At 42.6% G+C, this 20,777-nt stretch overlaps 1 protein-coding gene and 1 pseudogene across 1 annotated transcript in view; both read left to right on the top strand.

Annotated features, from left to right (window-relative positions):
- Positions 1-20,777, top strand: part of LOC145417842 (von Willebrand factor A domain-containing protein 5A-like) — a 756,527-nt gene that overhangs the window by 442,592 nt on the left and 293,158 nt on the right. The window lies entirely within an intron of this gene.
- On the top strand, positions 16,005-16,123 carry LOC145417969 (5S ribosomal RNA; annotated as a pseudogene).

Here is a 20,777-nt window from a genome sequence, read left to right as displayed (position 1 = left end):
CCAGCATCGACTTTTTTACAAGCACGTAATCAGTCAAGCCCCTTTCAACGTGATCTCCATTTCCACTGTACCAGTTATATTGATTTGCACTTTTGTGTTTAATATAAGAATTACAAATGCACAACCTCCTTTCCTTACACTTGTCCTTCAGTCACTTCCCATTATCAGTCTTTCCTGGTACTCCATTATTACCCATTGTATCATTCACAGGACCATTTTGTACAATACCATTCATATTGCCCATTACAATTACTTTATAACTCCTGGGCATTTCTCCTACTACTTCACCCAGTTCACCCCAAAACCTGTCTCGCTGTTTCACTCCTGTCATCACATGGTGCATGTGCTACAATGACTGCCACTTTCATACATACATCATTTTTGTAGCTTTGCATCAATTCATTCACCTAGGTTACCTTCTCCTCAGTTTCACTGCTATTATCCATCAGAGTGCTTGCTTGCTTTATTGTTCGTTTTTAAAGACTCCAACATGCTTGCATGCGTTGGCCTTGGTCACCTAATGGCAGTTCTCCATGCTGCACGATCCAGTGCAGCCTCCCTGAGGTCACACTTAACCCTGAGGTCACACTTAATGACCTCGTCCTATATCTTTCTCGGTCTACCCTTCATAACCCCACCCCCAATATTAACACTTCTCACCTTCCTCACCCATTTATCATCCCCCATCCTCTCCACATGTCCAAACCATCTCAATCTATCTCTCCTCATCACAACATTAATACACTCCAGTCCCATCCTACCTCTCAACTCTTCCATCGTAAACCTAGCCCCCCCAGACTTTGCATGCAGGGACACACCACACATCCACCTAATCATTGTCATTTCTATACGTCTGAGCTGGTGAATGTCCTACTCCTTTACTGCCCAGGTCTCACTACCATACAGCTTTACACTCCTAACACATGCTGCACGTTGCATGTAGGGAGAATCCTTTCAATGTGAGCAGAGGCAAGAGCTCCCTGAACTTCTTTCAACCACTTCTCACCCTAACCACAGAGCTAGCTCCAGCCCCACCTCCAGCACACAGCATGTCTCCCAACTAACAAAACTCTTCCACACACTCAAGAGATTCACCAGCAAGTTCAATCCTTTCACACCTGACAATCTCCACCTGCTCTCCCCGACACGCTGTACACATAAAATCAGCATTATCTCGCAGTCTGCCTCTGATACCACTACATCTCTTGTGCATCCATTTATCACAAACACCGCACAAGATAGAATTACTTCCCACGCCCTTGTGGCAAACTGCACATGGCCACTCTCCCTCGTCTTTGACAGTTCCACCACCAACCCTAGATATCACCTTTGATTTATCTGCATTTACCCTTAAGCCCTTGTGCCCCATACCATCTCTCCACTTTCTAAACCTTTCCTCCGCCTCCCCTTCGTTCTCTGCAATGAACACCAAATCATCAGCATACAACATCTCCCACGGGAGTCCGTTTCTAAAGTCACGTGAAAGGACTTCAAGTACCATGATAAACAACATGGGACTCAAAACTGACCCCTGATGCACACCAACATTCACGGAAAACTCATCACTTAAATCTCCATTCACTCATACCTGGTTGCGAGCACCCACATACATAGCCATAACCACCCTAACCAGCCTCTCCTCCAAGCCAAGCTTTCTCATTGCCCACTTCACCATCTGTCTAAGAACTTTGTCAAAGTCCTTTTCCAAATCAACAAAAACAAAATACAGTTCCCTTCTCCTACCAATATATTTTTCCTGAAGCTGTCAGACAATGAATATGGCATCAGTGGTCCCCCTACCTTGCTTAAACCCAAACTGCATCTCATCAATATTCACTCTTTCTCTAATCATACTTTCTAAAACTCTCTCCATTACCTTCATTATCTGATCTGAAAGCTTTATACCTCAATAATTTCCTCTTTCCAGGAAATTATAGAGGTATAAAGCTTTTAGATCTCTGTATTTTAGATCTCTGTATCGTATCTGAATTCTTCCATAATACTCTCGGTGTTGACAACTGTGCTTGCCATTTCACTAATCTTCTTTCTAAGTGAACCCACCTCAACTGACAGCTCATCTGTTGTTGTGTCTTTCTTGTTAACCTCCTTTACTAATTTTTCATTTTCCTCCTGCATCTGCAATTACTTCTTAATGTCATTCATTTCACTCTGAAATGCCTTCTCTAACCTGTGTACCCTTTCTACCAGCTTATTGTATGTCTCCATTTCAACCAGTTCCTGGTAGAAATCATCATCCTGCTTTCTGCCTTTATCCCTTTTCTTAACTCCTTCCAAATTTGCATTACTAAAGATGGTGGTCATCTTGTGGTATTAAGAGAAAGATTCTACTTACAGTTTTGCATTCCTGTACGTCACAGACTAAACACTAAACAGCTGATTTTGCGTGCTTGGCGCATTCCTGTACTACCCTGTTGTATTCTGTTATTTGAACAACACTTTTACTTAAACTTCCTCTTTTATATTGGAACACCATTTAGTTTAACCTAGTACAGAGCTTGACTCAATAAAGATACTATTTAGGTATGGCCAGTTGTGGCCAAGATTGGCCAAGCGCGGAGCGATGTGTGGTAAGTCCTGCCTCTCTTGCGTCTCATGTGTGTTGAGTGTATTGTCTGTGCTGAATGTGTTGAGTGTATTGTGTTGAATATGTTGAGTGTATTGTTAGCGTTGCATGTGTTGAGTGTGTTGTGCGTGTGTTGAGTGTGTTGTGTGTCTATTGAGTGTTGAGTGTGTTGAGTGTTGTGTATTTACCTAATTGTGATAAACAGGAAATGAGCTATGCTCGTGTGGTACTGTCTCTATTTCTTCTTTCTGTCTATCTATCTACTGCCAGACGCTTCAGTCCCGCACGAGGAGGCCACAACCAATCACCTCCACGTCGCCCTGTCCCCCGCCATTTCACTGTCCTGCTCCCAACTCACACCCCCTCTCTCATATACCTCTCCACTCCATCCCTCCATCTCATCCTTGGCCTCCCCCTCCCTCTCCCCCCCTCCACCTCACTCACATACACTCTCCTCATCAGTCTCTCACTCTCCATCCTCTCCACATGGCCAAACCACCTCAGTATGGTCCTCCTAACGCTTCCTATGCTTCTTAATAAGTCAAATTTTGCTTTAAACTCATTTAAGTTTTTAGACCGGACGATCTCTTTGTCCAAGCTATTCCACAGGTCTGTGCAACTATAAGGAAAACTATATTTCTTGATATCCTTCAAACAGCTTGGCTTCTTCAGTTTCAATCCGTCCTCTTGTTACTTTCTTATCCCATACAAACAGATCTCTGTCAGTTTTATCTACTCCCATCATGATCCTGAACACTGCAGTCATGTCGCCCCTATCTCTCGTTTCCTCTAAGGAAGGCAAATCCAACTTTTCCAGCCTCTCTCTGTATAACAGATCTGCCAGACTGAGGACCATCTTGGTTGCTGTTCTTTGTATTCTCTCAATCTTGTTTATAGCTTTCTTTTTGTGTGGGGACCACACTACTGCTGCGTATTATAACCTGGGGCAGATCATGGCCACTATCAGTTTTTTCACCATCACATCCATGTAATGAAATGCTACTCTTATGTTAGTCAAGAGTTTATATGTCTCTCTAACTGTCGTGTTAATGTGTTTTTCAGGTGACAAACTATCCTGGACCAGCACTCCCAGATCTTTCTCTTCTCTCGCTTTTGTGATTAGTTCATTACCCATCAAATAATTCAGTGATGGCCTCATGGTACTTTTACCCATTTCCAATATTTTACATTTCTTTGCGTTGAATTTCATTTCCCACATCCGGCCCCAATCATGTAACCTATCCAGATCCTCCTGCAGCATTTTACAGTCCTCCTCAACCTCTACCTTCCTCAAGATCTTTGCATCATCAGCAAACGGACTTGCATAACTGTTTACTCCCTGTACCATATCATTTACGTAAATCAGGAACATTACTGGCGCCAGCACCGAGCCCTGTGGGACTCCACTGTTACTTCAGTCCATCCAGACATCCTGTCCTTTATTACTGTTCTCATTTGTCTGTTTCTCAAAAAGTCTTTCATCCATTCCAGGAGGTTTCCCTTCAGTCCTCCTATATGCTCTAGTTTCCACATTAGTCTTTTATGGGGTACCTTGTCGAATGCCTCTAATTACACACAATCTACCCAACCATCTCTCTCCTGTAGCACATCAATTGTTCTTGAGTAAAAGCTCAACAAGTTGGAAACACATAACCTTCCTCTTCTAAATCCAAACTGACTTTCAGCCAAAATATTCATGTCTTCCAGATATTTTATCCATCTATCTTTCAGGATTCTCTTGCAGAATTTTGCGACCATGCTGGTTAGGGACATTGGTCTATAATTCAGGGGTTCTTCCTTGTTTCTTCCCTTAAAAATTGGTACCAAATTAGCCCTCTTCCATTCCCGAGGCACTTTCCCCTCTTCCAGAGAACACACAATTAAACTGTGAATCATATCCGCCAGTTTTTCTCTGCATTTACATTTAACACAACGTATCCCACTACGTTACAGGGGTTGGCGCCAGCAAGGGCATGCGGCCAGAAAACTTTGCCCCCGCTACCTAGTGGCGGACTTCTGGGGGGAGGCGTGGCGGGGGTTCCGCCGGCATAGATCATGGGGCCAGGGCGAGATGGGGCTCGGGCCTGTGCTAGAGGGTACAGGGCATTGCGGTTCCCAGGTTGCCGCTTCCGCCCAATAGAGAGGGGCCCGAACCTGGGAGTAGCGCCCCAGGAGGCTGCCCTATCAGTGGGTGTATAATGGCGGGATAGTTGCAGTGCCAAGACGTGCTTGGAGGGTGTCACTGCAGCTGTCCTGGCAGGGTGCCCTGAGGCCACTACCACAGCCACTGGTAAGCTGGTGGGCTAGGGGTCCCAGATCCATTGCCTGGACCTGGGGTTGTGCAGTGAGTGGGACCTGTGCTGTGTCTGTCCCCATTTATTAATACTGAAGATGACAAAACAAAAAAGGTTTCAAAGCAAGCCTGAGGACAGTAAATCACCCATGGGGATGAGGGTGGGTTCATGGAATGTGGGAAGTTTGAGGGGAAGAGCAGGGGAAGTCGTTGAGGCATTCAGTAGGAGGTGGGTGGATGTGGCGTGTTTGCAGGAAGTCCGGTACAGGGGTGGATCAGCCAGAAAGATTGTTGGGAAGGACTGTTGCTATAAGTTGTTTTGGGAGGGGGGGACAGATGGATATGGAGGTGTTGGTGTGATGGTTGCGGAGAAATGGGTGGAATATGTTATGAATGTTTTGAGAGTAAGCGATAGGATATTGGTAGTGAAAATTCTGTTGGGAAGAAAGATAGCTGTGATTATATCGGCATATGCTCCACAGGCAGGATTGGATGAATCAGAGAAAGATAGATTTCGGGATGATTTAATACGTGTAGTGGGTGGTATGCAGGATGATGAGATAGTGATTTTGGGAGGGGACTTAAATGGTCATGTAGGTGAAGCAGCACAAGGTTATGAAGGAGTGCATGGGGGATGTGCATATGGTCTAAGGAATGCAGAAGGGGAAAGGATACTCGAGTTTGGGGAGGCAACGGACATGATTGTGTGCAACACATATTTTAGGAAAAGAGACAGTAGGTTAATTACGTATGAGTCTGGGGGAAATAGCAGTCAGATAGATTATTTTCTGGTTAGGAGGGCCGATAGGAGGTTAGTAAGGGATGTTAAAGTTATAGGAAGTGAGGAGTGTGTGCAGCAGCACAAACTATTGATTTGTGATATGGTGCTGAAAGAACAAGTGATGAAAAAGAGGACTTATGTACCTAGGAGGAAAATATGGAAGCTGAAAAACCAAGTAGTAAGGGATGCCTTCTATAGCGAGTTGAGGAGAGTGGTGGCTGAACAGGGAGCTGTAGACAGAGGTGTTAATGAACAGTACAGAGCCCTCAAGAACAATTTCTTGAGAGTTACTGATGTAACATGCGGCTGGACAAGAGGACCACCAAGACATAAAGTAACTTGGTGGTGGGATGAGGGTGTAGAAGCTGCAATTAAGAAGAAAAGAAGGCTTTTCCGGGAATGGAAGAAGGGTGGTAGCAAAGAGGAGTATTTGGCTGCCAAGCGTAGGGCTAGGAGAGAGGTATACAGGGCAAAGTCTGAGTCACAGAGACAATTACTTGATAACCTAAATCATGGGGAAAGGAAAAATTTATTTAGGGTGGCAGGTCAGGTGAAGAGGGATAATCGGGATATCATAGGTGAGCAGTGTGTGAAAAATGATGAAGGAAGGGTAGTGGTGAACAGTGAGGATATTAAAGACGCATGGAGAGAGCATTATAACCGGTTGTTCAATGAGGAGTTTGACTGGGACAGGGAAGGTTTGGAGCCAGCAGATCCAGTGTCTGGCCCTTGGCCTTTGATTGATACTGCTACTGTGAGTGAGGCAATAGGCAGGATGAGGGTGGGGAAGGCAGCAAGTGTGTCTGGGTTGACTGCCGAAATGTTGAAGGCCTCAGGCGATATAGGGGTGAGTTTAGTCACTGACCTGATAAATAGGATTATTTATGAGTGTGTTGTCCCAGATGATTGGCTGAAGAGTGTAATTGTAAATGTGTATAAAGGGAAGGGTGATGCCCTGGAAAGAGGAAATTATAGATGTATAAAGCTTTTAGATCAGATAATGAAGGTAATGGAGAGAGTTTTAGAAGGTATGATTAGAGAAAGAGTGAATATTGATGAGATGCAGTTTGGGTTTATGCCAGGTAGGGGGACCACTGATGCCATATTCATTGTTCGACAGCTTCAGGAAAAATATATTGGTAGGAGAAGGGATCTTTATTTTGTTTTTGTTGATTTGGAAAAGGCCTTTGACAGAGTCCCTAGAGAGGTGGTGAAGTGGGCAATGAGAAAGCTTGGCTTGGAGGAGTGGCTGGTTAGGGTGGTTATGGCCATGTATGTGGGTGCTCACACCCAGGTGAGAGTGAATGGAGATTTGAGTGATGAGTTTTCCGTGAATGTTGGTGTGCATCAGGGGTCAGTCTTGAGTCCCATGTTGTTTATCATGGTACTTGAAGCCCTTTCATGTGACTTTAGAAACGGACTCCTGTGGGAGTTGTTGTATGCTGATGATTTGGTGTTGATTGCAGAGAATGAAAGGGAGGCGGAGGAAAGGTTTAGGAAGTGGAGAGATGGTATGGGGCAAAAGGGTTTAAGGATAAATGCAGATAAAACAAAAGTGATGATATCTAGGGTTGGTGGCGGTACTGTCAAAGACGAGGGAGAATGGCCATGTGCAGTTTGCCACAAGGGCGTGGGAAGTAATTCCATCTTGTGCGGTGTGTGTGATAAATGGGTGCATAAGAGATGTAGTGGTATCAGAGGTAGACTGCGAGATAATGCTGATTTTATGTGTACGGCGTTCCGGGGTGAGCAGGTGGAGATCGTCAGATGTGAAAAGATTGAACTTGCTGGTGAATCTCTTGAGTGTGTGGAAGAGTTTTGTTATTTGGGAGACATGTTGTGTGCTGGAGGTGGGGCTGGAGCTAGCTCTGTGGCTAGGGTGAGAAGTGGTTGGAAGAAGTTCAGGGAGCTCTTGCCTCTCCTGACATTGAGAGGGCTCTCCCTATGTGCTAAGGGGTCTTTGTATGCAGCATGTGTTAGGAGTGTAATGCTGTATGGCAGTGAGACCTGGGCAGTGAAGGAGGAAGACATTCGCCGGCTCAGACGTACAGAAATGACAATGATTAGGTGGATGTGCAGTGCGTCCCTGCGTCCAAGGCCTGGAGGGGCTGGGTTTACAATGGAAGAGTTGAGAGGTAGGATGGGACTGGAGTGTATTGGTGTCGTGATGAGGAGAGGTAGATTGAGGTGGTTTGGACATGTGGGGAGGATGGGGGATGATAATTGGGTGAGGAAGGTGAGAAGTGTTAATATTGGGGGTGGGGTTATGAGGGGTAGACCGAGAAAGACATGGGACGAGGTCATTAAGTGTGACCTTAGGGTTAAGGGACTGAACAGGGAGGCTGCAATGGATCGTGCAGCATGGAGAGCCGCCATTAGGTGACCAAGGCCGACTCATGCAAGCATGTTGGAACCTTTAAAAACAAAACGAAACGAAACGATCTGGTTCTGGAGCTCTCCTTACATGTTGAGTTTCCAGTACTTTATACACTTCCTGTTCTTGCACTTTAATATCTTATATCACTACATTTCTAGTCACTCCCTCCCCTTCCACAAACTCCTTTTCATTAGTGAAAGCTGATTGGAAACATTTGTTCATTATTTCAGCTTGGTTATCCGCATCTTTATAGACCTCTCCTTTTACTTTCAGTTTGGTGGTTCCATCCTTTTGTGTCAGTTTGCCATTGACAGATCTATTAAACAGTTTGTGTTCATCCTTATATTTGTCTATTATACCTTTTTCAAAGTTCCTTTCTTCCTCTCTATGTATTCTTGTGTATTCATTTCTAGTTCTTTTATATTCTTCCTTTGCTCTGTTATTACCTCTCTTTCGCCAGTTGTTCCATGCCATGTCCCTCTCTTTTTTTGCTGTCATACACCTTCTGTTAAACCACACCTTTTTCCTGTTTTCTTTCCCCCTTACTCTTGGCACATATTTTTCCACTCCCAAATTATAGAGGTCTAGAAAGTTATCCCACTTCCGCTGTATCTCTCTTGTTTCTCTGAATTTTCTCTAATCCTCATTTTCAAAAAATTTTCTCAATCCTGTAAAGTTTGCTTTCCCAAAGTTGTAGCTTCCCTGCCTATAGAGCTCGTCTCTTGGCACCGATTTCCCTATTATTGTCTGGAACTCAATGCACATGATCACTTTTTCCTATAGGACACAGATGTTTCAAAGATTCAGTTATGTCAGGTTCTTTGGTTAGCATACGTCTAATCTTGTGGTGTGTCCTCACCTTGGAATCATGTCTCTTCTTTGACCCACTGCTTCATCACATAATTCATTTTTATATTTAACAGTTTAGTGCCCCCAAAATCTTCACTGCCTCCTGAGTTCCTTTCCTCCCAGTTCACCTCTTTACAATTAAAGTCACCCATTAAAATTATTTTGTTGTTTTTCTCAGTCACTTTCTGTGGATAGCTAGCCATGTCTGACAACATCTCCTGGTATTCATCGTCATTCCATGGACTTGTCTTAGGGGGAACATACACTACTGCCATATCTCTCTTACCATTCTCTCCAGTTTCTAGTTTCATATTAATCACTTCAGCCCTACCTTCTCCCATTTCCACAGTAACTACATTTATGTTGTTCTTCATTGCTGTCATCACTTCTCCTCCCATTTTTTCTTTTCTGTCTCTTCTCCAGTTTGTATTTACCATCTCCCATATGGACATCAATATCCTCTGTTAACTTAGTCTCTACAAAGCACATAACATCAGGTTCATGTACCCGCAAGAAATAATTGATTTCTAACCTTGCCAATTAAGCCATCAACATACTGTAGTATGTGCCACTTTCAGACTTTTTTTGTTGCTTTTTATACTCTCTTTTCTCCTTCTCTCTGTCGGTACCACTTCCTCAATTTCTTGTCTGTATCTCCAATAGAACACCATCTTCTCTTCCTCCATTCTCTGTTCATTTATTGCCTTTGCTTCCTTTACTAACTCCATTATTTTAGCTCTTTCTTCCTCATTTGCATCTCTCTTTATTGAAAATTTTTGAACCCTTCTTTCTCTGATAATTTCCATGTTTTATTGATGATTTCATTTACTATTACCTGGACATAAACTTCACCTTCAATGGTCTCGCCCATCCTCCCTGGTACTTTTCTAACCAAAACACTTCTTCAGTCTCTTCTTGAGGTTCGTTGTTACCCTCCATAACTACTGATATTTTTTCTTGAACCTTATTCAGTTCTTCTCTTTCTTTTCCTGATCTTACTGTCATATGTTTTTCATTTACTCCTGAAATTATTACACATTTTTTCTTATCCGCTACATCCCTGAATAAAGATTCAATACTTCTCAGTACCCTAACCACTTCCTTCACCTTTTCCTTGCTTTGTTGTTCTATAATCTCCTTCATATGTACAGTTCCTTCCTCCTGAATTTTCTTCCACCTGTTATGTTGCTCCTTGATTTCCTTAATGTGCTCATCTTTCATCCTTGATTTGGATTCATACTCATCTAGTTTACTTTTCATCCTGTCCCATTATTCTTCCAGCCTTTTATTCTCCCTCCTCAGCTATTTTATTTCATTTTAGGCAGATTCATTACTCACTTTCAATTCTGTGACTTCTCCTTCTTGTTGATCACTGCATGTGCAAACTTTTTCCAGTTTATTCTGTAAAACTTTGATCTCCTTCTCCTGCTCTGAGGTCCATTCCTGCAACTCTCTAATTACTGCCTATACCTTTTTTAACTCTTGGACATTCTTCTCCGCAGTTTTTTCTACTCCTGCTACTCTTGTTTGGTTCAGCTTAGTACTTCCATTTCCCACATCATCTTCGGTGAAGCCCACAAATTCCCCCTCACCAGCTGTAAACAAAGCACCATCCCTCTGTGCCATGATGCAACCGTATGGAAACTTTCTATTTCCACTGAATCTTATATTCTTTATGACTGATATCTGCAGTTTTTTATTAACTATTGTCCAGTGGGACCACTGCCCATGCACTTATTCTCATAATCACAATAGGCTGGTCTCCTTTTCGTTGCTGATTCAGCAATTATTTCCCCACGATCCAGGAAGAACTCTGTCTCTGTTGGCGACCTGTGTGTGTGTGTGTTGATTGTTGTGTATGTTGAGTGTTCTTACCTACCTAATTGTTCTTACCTAATTGTATCTTTACAGCAGCGAGTCAGGCTCATACTGTCCCATGTGTACTATGACTGACAATCGTAGGTCTGACATAAACTGCTGAGGACTAAGCCAGCCCCTTTTATGACGTAAATGGTTCCTATCCAATTAGAACTAAGGGATGAGGTGGTGGGAAGGAAGATCCTGTCCCCTTATTAGGTCTGTAGGGGGGGACCCCCCCCAGCCATTTGTCCACCTCCATTGGGCTGATTGGATACTGCCAGCTCTGTCCCCTCCCACACAAACTACTCACCAATACCACATCTACATCATATGAAAGGGGGGGGGGCTCATGCCCACTCACCTGCTGAAGTCCCCCCCCCCCCTCCATCTCCCTCCACTCACCTCTTCATATCGAATGATGCAGCAGTTTCCCTGCTATGATCTTGTTGCATTTGTTTCCTCCTACCATAATACTCCCCACACCACCTCCCTCATATTGGGGGGTGTCTCATCCCTCCTCACACTCACCAGAGACCCCCCCACCCACCTCCACCTTCCTCCCTCCCTATCCTTTGTCGTGAATATGGCACAGTAATTTCCCTGCCATGATCAGCCTGTGTCTGTGTACTCTAACCAAAAATTTGTTTTTCTTTATTTTTTTATTTTTACTCTCATGCTTACTCCTGCACCTATTTCCATCAATGGATACATATTTGACATTGATTTAATTAATTTTGGTAAGGTTCTTTTGTGAAAATTAGTTTTTTGCCAAATTTTTCGAGTTTGGAACAATTTTTTTTTTTTTTTTTTTTTTTACTCATGCTGACTCTACACCTAGTTTCATCAACAGAAACATATTTTACATTGATTTCATTGATTTTGGTAAGATTCTCTAGCAAAAATTAAGTTTCTGTCGATGTTTTCTTGTTTTATCTCCTACTGTGAGGGGAGACTTTTGTAATATTTGATGGGGGTTTTTGCAGTAACCACTAAGCCTAGGGGACTGAAATTGGCATTTTCAGGTATGTAAATTCAAGCTCTTCAGATCTGTAAGAAAAAAATTTACCTTGGTAAAAGTTGAAAAATCAACACTGAGTTGCGGCTGGGGGTGAAGATAGCCTCAGAAAAATGCAGTCTTTAGGAGTTAAACCACTTTTATCAAACAGATCCTTAAATTTATGAATAGTTTTGGCACACACTACTTCATTTGGTAGTGCATTCCATTTATCAGTTGCCCTGTGTGGGAAACTGTATTTCCTTACGTCTTTGTCACCTGTCTTTTTATGCAGTTTTTGCAGTGATCACTTGCTGATGCCTACCTATAGGTTATATACTCATTGATGTCTATTTTCTCTTTCGCTGAGATACATTTATATAGTGTAATCATGTCTCCTTCTTTTCTTCTGTCTTGTAATGTTGGTAGGTTCAGTTTTTCTAGTCTTCCTTCATAGCTTAGATCTTTTAAGCTTTGTACCTGTCTTGTAGTGGCCCTTTATACTTTTTCAGTCTTATGTATGTGTTTTTTGAGATGATGATTCCTGACCATTGTTGCATATTCCAGGGTTGGTCTGATGAATGATGTTATTATCTTTCTTGGCATGTTTTCATTTATATACAGTACATTGGGCTCACACAGTACACGAGTTAATGGGCAGTCCACAACCTTGCACACTGTGATTTTGCATACTGTGAATACATAATCTTATGGGAAAAATAACATATGGGCAGGACCCCCTCAAACCTTGATGTTTTTTTTAATGTTATAGATATAATAAAGGGAAAATTTTTAAGACATATACTACAAACACAGCTAAAATAACAAAAATATGGTCAGTCACCATAAAAGCAGTAGACAACAGGCCTGATGGACTTAAATTGTAGGGATTCCGAGGCACGGCAACACACTTAGAGTGCCCCCACTGCACCGGCTGCAGCACCACATGTGTTTAACAGTTGCCAATGTTGTATTCCACCATAATGTATTCCACTATAATTCCTAAAGACTGTCGCTGCATTCTTCCAGAATGCAGCAGCTGTCATTATGGTGGGGGTTGCAGGTATGCCAGGTGGAGCAGGTGAGTCAGGTGGGGCTGTGGAGGTGGCGGGGGAGGCGGCTGGTGAGTCAGGTGGGGCAGTGGACGCGGAGGGGATGGCAGCGGGCAAGTTAGGGAAGGTGGTGAGGGGAGGATCCTCCTCTTCACTACTGCTCACATTTTTGGCAATTTCCTTCATTGCTTCTTGTTTGTCTGTTTCATTCCTCATCTTGTTATGGACATATTTGGAGTATAACAACTTAGCATTTGTGAAATAACCGTTATTCAAGTGAATCCAAATGTTATTATAGAAACTGGGTACCTATTCTAACTTACTGTTATTGCCGAAATCGTTATTGTTGAAGTTGTTATTTGCGAGATCTTCCTGTAGACTCCTATTGAGCACCTTCCCCACTAGCCTCTAATGTCAGGATGGACGCATCGTGTGGGGGGGGGGTTTGTGTAGTCTGGGAAAATAGTGGTTTTGGGCCACTCCTTGCCTCTGCCTTGCATATTGTGGGCTAAACTCATGCATTCAGTGTGTTATGGTTATGATTTTTGGTCACTTGTGTACTATGCGATTCGCACACTGTGATCATGCTTACTGTGCGACCACTGTATGTGAATGCTATTCTCATATTAGCAGGTAGTGTATGCATATTCCATACCTTCTCATTTGTGTGGTCAGCCAGTGGTAGCCTGTTATTGATAATCAGTCTTATGTCCTTGTCTTTTTCTGACGTGGATAGAGTTGAACTTCTTGGCTTATAGTCCCAGTTTGGTCATTTTCCACATATACCAAACTTAATTACATGGCATTTGTCCACATTGAATTCCATTCACCATCTGTTGCTACATTCATGAAGTTTATTAAAGTTTTCTTGGAGCTCTCTGCACGAGTTTATGCTTGTGATACTCCTTTGTATTTTTGCATCATCAGCAAACATATTTAGTTAGCATCCATTTCCAGTATTCTTGTCTGTATCATTTATATGTATACTAAAAATATAATTGGTGCCAGCTCTGAGCCCTGTGGAACTCCGTTAGTCACTTCCCTCCATGATGAGTAATTTCCCTTTGGTACTGTTCTCATTTTCTTTTTTCTTAGAAAGTCCTGCATCCAACAGTAGAGTTTACCTTGGATTCCTCCTTGATGGTACAGTTTTCATGAAAGTCTTTGGTGCGGTACTCTGCCAAATGTTTTCTTAAAATTTAAGTAGATACTGTCCACTCATCCTTCTCATTTCTGTGGTGTGTCTGTAACTCTAATTCCTAAAGTAAGCCCGACAATCAACGTTTTTTCACAGTTTTTCAAGTGGACGAGGAATGTCGATCGTGCAACTTCCACAAAAAACTGGTGGCAGCTTGCCCCACCCTGGCTGTTATGTAGATGGCTTCTGACCAATCAGAACTAAGTGTTGGACATGTGGGAGGGAGGATCCAGGCTTGTACCCAGGTGGTGTGGGGTGTACCCCCACCTTCCTCTCGCCGCATCCCTCTGTCCCATTTCGTTGTTACTGCCCTACATCCCTCCATTCTTACCACCATTACCACCCCTTCCACACCCTCGTCATGCATCCTTCACCCCCCCCCCCAAGTCATGTGGGGTGAGGGTATTTCCCCCCCTACCCCACCTCCATATGCCTGTACTCCAATGGGGTCCTTCCTTTGTGTCTGGCGGTGGTTTCCTCCCATCCCTCCATTCCCGTGCATCCCCTCCTGGCCTTACTCCTCCCCCCCCTGGCACGGAGATCCACCCCCCGGCCTTGGATATTAAAGTTACGCTTTATGGTGCATGTTTTGAATCGTCACCAGTACTTTATTTGTGTCTTTTCATACAGATACGCACACCACAATCACTTTATGTTTTATTTTTTTTTTATTTATTTTTTTTTTGGGGGGAAAAAAATCCTTGTCATTTGCCTAGTTTACCTGCCTGTGGATATAATTGTGTACTTGTCAAAGATTATAGCATATTTTCTTCATTCTTATATACAGTATTTCTTTGTACATTTTACACGTCTGAACATATGGTAACACTCCTTATCACTTGTTTATTTTTTCAGTTCTGTCTCTGCTTATCTCTCCCCATATTAGCACTCTGATGAAAAAAATCCTTGTTACCTGCCTACTGTACCTTCCTGTGGATATAATTGTGTACTAGTCAAAGATTAAAGTGTACAGTATTTTATTAATTTTTATGTATTTCTTTATACGTTTTATACGTCTGAAGATATGGTAAAACTCCTTATCACTTGTTTATAGTTTCAGGGGATGGGAGATATGTGAGGGGAGAGGATGGGAGGGTAATTTTTACTATTTATCCTATTTTGGGGAGGAGTTCGTGACCATTTTATTTTTTTCAAAGCACTACAATGGTTTTAACATCAATACACACCAAAAAATATTGATTTTGGTAATTTTTGTATGTATTTTTGGGAAGAAAATGGGTACGAGCGGCATATATTCTTTCTCGCCCAGGCCACAATGGGTAACTACCATCAACTTTGACCGGCCATAACTTGGTAACTATTGGGTCTAGGAGGGTGGGGTTTGCATTTTCAGGTGTGTAAATTCAAGCTCTATAAATCAGGCATAAAACTTTCAATCTTTGACAAAGTTGAAGAATAGGCCTGTTTTTGTGTCCTGGGGGGTAGTTGAGACTGGAGAATTGCATACTAGAGGGGTTAATAGATTTGTAACATATGATTTTCCTTTCATAAAACTGAACTGTCTTTCTGTTATCATAATATATCTTTCCAGATGATTTACCCACATTTTTATTAGCTTTTCTAGTACCTTGCCTACAACACTGGTCAGGGTTACTGGTCGGCAGTTGAGTGGATTCAGTCTACTTCCTTTCTTGAATAGGGGACCAATGTTTGCTTTCTTCCAAATATCAGGTAGTTACCTTGACTGAAGGATTCCTTGAATATTAAATATATTGGTCTGCTTAACTCTTTTGTACATTCATGTAGCATCCAACCTGAAATTTTGTCAGGACCATTTGCTTTTCCCTTGTCTAATTTACTCAACTCTTCCTGTACCTATTATTCCAGTGTTCATATATCTGGTAATATGTGTGGGCATGCATTTTCCCCATCATCTATCTCAAAATTTCTTTCTTCTGTAAAAACTGACTGGAAATTTTTATTAAGAACTTCACATATATCTTTTTCTTGGATACAAGTTATCCCCTTACCCATGATGGACCGTATTTTAACAACTTTAACGACCATACCACGTTCAGTACACCACTTCCCATGCTATCAGCGAAGTTAAGCAACGTTGGGTCTGGTTAGTACTTGGATGGGTGACCGCCTGGGAACACCAGATGCTGTTGGCATAACGTTCTCCCTACGTGTGAAGTGGGGTTGGTGGAGGATTAGTGCCCCTCCCTGTAAAACAATTAACTCTAAGCCCTTGGCCACCCCGTTTGGGATACATGGCGTCTGGCAATGAATGAATGAAAATTTTGCTTTGGATGTAAATGTAAGAAAGCTTCGGTTAATCACTACTTTTATTCATAATGTCATCCTCAGCTGTCTTTGAGCTTCTCTACTTATGCCTGTATAATCATTTCTTGCCAGTTTTTAGTTGTTATATGCCCTCTCAATATTGGGTCTTCTGTATCTATTCCATGGGAAGTCTCTTTTCTTTTTTGATTTTTTACATTCTTTGCTAAACCACTTCTTTATCTTGATTTCTGTTTCTTTGTGTTGAGGGATATAATTTTGGACTCCTGTTTCATAAAATCCATAGAATTTTCTAAATATAACATTTATATCTTGTTCTCGAAGCTCCTTTTCCCAATCTATTTCTGTGGAGTACAGTAAGACCTCACTATAACGGACTAAGTGGGGTCCAAACCATTCCGAAAAATGCAAAATTCTGATAAAAGTGACGTCCAGACTTCCCCCTTGCTAACCCGGACTTTTTCCGGTATATCAGACATTAGTCCGGATCACATGAACAGTTTTTGAACTGTTTTGACTACCATTGCGGTACTGTACTGTTATAACTTCACTGCATTAATCAAATGGTATAATATATTTAATAATACTGTACTGTACACTCATAAACATGTCTTTTATTTACCTTATTGTGGTGAATAGCTGAAGTGGCCAGGCAGTCCGGACTGCTTCTGGTTTTATCGGACTTTGTCTGGTAGCTCCTCGAGTCCGATAAAAGCGAATTTCGGTCTATTGAAGTCCATTATATCGAGGTTTTACTGTACTTCTTAAGTCATTGTAGTTGCCTTTTTTGTCGTTTAGGCTTGTTTTGTAACTTTCATTACTGCTAACTATATCATTTGCAGTCCTGAAGTTGCAGTTTATTACTGCATAATCGCTTTTGCCAAATGGAGGGTGATACTTTATGTTGTCGACATCATTATCATGCCAGGTAAATATAAGATCTAGTACTGATAGATCATCTAGTCCTCTTTTTCTGGTGTTTTCATTTACACGTGGGCCTGATGGAGTCTCTCCTGTTGTTCTCAAGAACTATGCTTCTGTGTTTACACCCTGCCTAGGTAAACTCGTTCGCCTTTGTCTATCAACTTGTACCTTTCCTTCTTACTGGAACTTTGCTCTCATTCAGTCAGTCCCAAAGAAGGGTGACCATTCCCAATCCTCTAACTATCGTCCAATTTATTTAACATCTTGTATCTCAAAAGTTTTCGAATCAATTCTTAACCCGTACCATCCCAGGCATTTTTGCAATTTTATACCCACCCAATCCTGGACCAAAAACAGAAAAAAAATTTATTGCAAAAAACAGTCCAAAAGGACATATAAATCAAGGAAAAGCAAAAAAAAAAAAGTATTCCTTATAGGAGAAATAAGAGCAGGATGGCCATCCATCGTGTTTTTGGCCCAGTTTCCCAAGCCATGAATGCCGTTTTCCCGCCCAGCTGAGAGGGATGAGAGAGAATGGGGGATTCCCCATTCTCAATATCTTCTTCCACTGGTTCATATTCCTCCCAAGAAGAGTCCTCTAGGTCTTCCTCTTCTGAAGAATCTCTAAATTAAGGGACAGAAAGACCCATATGACCATTTCAACGCCTCCTATAGCCCAATGAGGTGGAAAAGTGGCGTGATTTTCACAGCATTCTGATGCTATGACGGACAGTGGCACACTGATGTTACCCACTCATGCAGAACCAACCTCATTACTACAAATGCTTGGGCTCAGTGTTGCCAATATGTTAAGCTACTTCTTAGCAAAAAATTAGCTAGATTGAAGCAGTTTGAAACACGCTACAGCACTTGAATTTAGCTGTCGGCACCATCACATCGCTGGGGTTAATTGAGATGTTTTGTACAGTCGGCACCATGCTGACGGCGGGATCTATCTATCTATGTATTGCCAGACGCCTCAATCCCGTTTGGGGTGGCCACAAACAAATCGCCTCCAAGTCGCCCTGTCCCCCGCCATTTCACTGCCCTGCTCCCAACTCACACCCCCCTCTCTCATATACCTCTCCACCCCATCCCTCCATCTCATCCTCGGCCTCCCCCTCCCTCTTCCCCCCTCCACCTCACTCACATACACTCTCTTCGTCAGTCTTTCACCCTCCATCCTCTCCACATGGCCAAACCACCTTAGTGTGTTCCTCACAACGCTTCCTATCACATCCACATCCACACTACAACGCTCCTTTGTATCCTCATTCGTCAGCCTGTCTCTCCATGTGACTCCACAGGCTCCTCTTAAATAACTCATTTCCACTGCTCTCACTCTTGACTTGTGTCCTTCCAACAACGTCCAAGCTTCACTTTCATATGTTAGAGTTGGTATCACAATACTGTCATGTAGTACCTTTTTCACTTCCATGCTCACTTCCCTGTTTCTTATCACTGCTTTCAAAGAACCAACAACCTTTCTTCCCTGCTGTACCCTTTCAAGCACTTCACCCTCCAAACCTCCATCCTTACTCATCACACTACCCAAGTACTTAAACGTACTCACATTTTCCAATTCCTCACCATCCAACCTCGCTGTACATTCACTGATTTCACCTCTGTCAAAGACCATCACTTTACTCTTCCCTACATTCGCCTTTAGATTCCGTTTCTTACACACTCTCCCAAACTCATCCACCAAGCCTTGCAGCTCCCCTTCATCTTCACTCAACAACACAGTATCATATGCAAACAACAGTACAGGGAGTTTCCAAACACTATCCTCTCTCACCAGGGCCACTCCAACATCCACTACCCTACCTTGTACCTCTTTTATTACCCCATCCATGTACAGATTGAATAACCATGGAGACATGACACATCCCTGTTTCGACCCAACTTTAAAAGAGAAAAATTCACTTAGTTCACCATCCACACGCACTGCAGCCTTCGCACCATCGTACATATTCTTCACAGCATTCAACAACTTCCCATCTACTCCATATATTATTAATACTTTCCACAATCCTTGTCTATCCACCCTGTCATATGCTTTCTCCAAATCCATGAAAGCCGCATACAACTTCTTTCCCTTCTCTAGAAACTTTTCCACTAAAGATCTAAGAATGAATACCTGATCTACACAACCTCTTCCCTTCCTAAAGCCTCCCTGTTCTTCTCCAACTAATTTCAATGTTCTTTCTCTAACTCTGTCAATAAGTATCCTACCATACACTTTTCCTATTATACTAAGAAGACAAATGCCCCTATGATTAACACACACTTGTTTTTCCCCTTTTCCTTTGTACAAGGGAATAATTATACCTGACTTCCAATCCTCCGGGACTCTACCTTCCTCCCAGGCCAATCTGCACATCTTCCACATCCATTCTACTACTATCTCTCCCCCATGCTTCAGCATTTCACCACACACTCCATCAATTCCTGGGGCTTTCCCCGATTTAACTTTCTTCATTGCTTCCACAACTTCTATCCTACTGATTTCTTCCTGTCTTCTCACCTCCTTCCTTCTCCCAGCCATTCCCCAGCTATTTATACTCGCATTACTTCCATCCTCTATGTTCAACAATTCCTTAAAGTGTTCTCTTCATCTGCCCACTTTTTCTCCCTTCTCCACTAGTAATCTACCATTTTTATCTATCACTCCCCTGCTAACTTCTTTTCCACCCTGTCTTACTCTTTGCACCTCTTTCCAGAACATTTTCTTACAGTCCCTCCACTTTACACTCAAATTCCTTCCAAATTCCTCATCCACTCTCTTCTTACTCTGTCTTACTAATCTTTTCACCTCTCTCTTTCTTTCTACATATAACTCTCTCTTCTGCCTCTCAACTTCTTCCACGCCCCTATTTCTCATCCATTCATTGTATGCTTTCTTCTTTTGTGCCACAGCCTGTCTCACCTCTTCAGTCCACCACGCTGTTCCTTGCACCCCCCTCCGTCTTCTCTTCCTTCCACACACCACATCACATGCTGCACATATTTCTTCTGTAAATATCCTACACACACCTTCCAGGTCTCCCATCTGCTCCAATTCATATTTGCCCAATCTTTCCTCCACTTCTCTCTTATACTCTGCCGTTTCCTCATCCTCATGTAACCTTTCCACTCTCCTTGCAACTACTCCTTCCTCTCGTCTTTCCCTTCTTCTATTCCTCCATCTTACTTGAATCCTAATTCTGGCCACCACCAAGTAGTGGTCAGAAAGTCCACTCCCCCAACCTCTATAAGCTCTTGCATGCATTACACATCTTCACATCCTTTCATCCACACACACATAATCAATCATTGCCTTTCTTTCATTCACTTCACCACCCACCCTTCTCATCACTCGCCATGTATACCTGTGGATCATTTTATACCTAAAGAGGGTATTGGCTATCACCAACCCCCTCCCAGCACAAATGTCCACTAATGCACTCCCATTCTCATCTATCTCAGCAGGTACACCCCACTCACCAACTATTCCATCCACCTTCACATTCCCAACTTTACCATTCATATCACCGATCAAAAACACTCTCTCATTCCTTCCAAACTTTTCCATGCACACTTTCACATTTGTCCAGAACT

The sequence above is a fragment of the Coenobita brevimanus genome, chromosome 111, assembly GCF_032717465.1.
Source record: "Coenobita brevimanus isolate Jiangsu-jjx chromosome 111, ASM3271746v2, whole genome shotgun sequence".
In the NCBI taxonomy this organism is placed as follows: domain Eukaryota; kingdom Metazoa; phylum Arthropoda; class Malacostraca; order Decapoda; family Coenobitidae; genus Coenobita; species Coenobita brevimanus.
The sequence above is the reverse complement of the archived record's forward strand: the minus strand, read 5'-3'. Positions and strand labels throughout refer to the sequence as shown.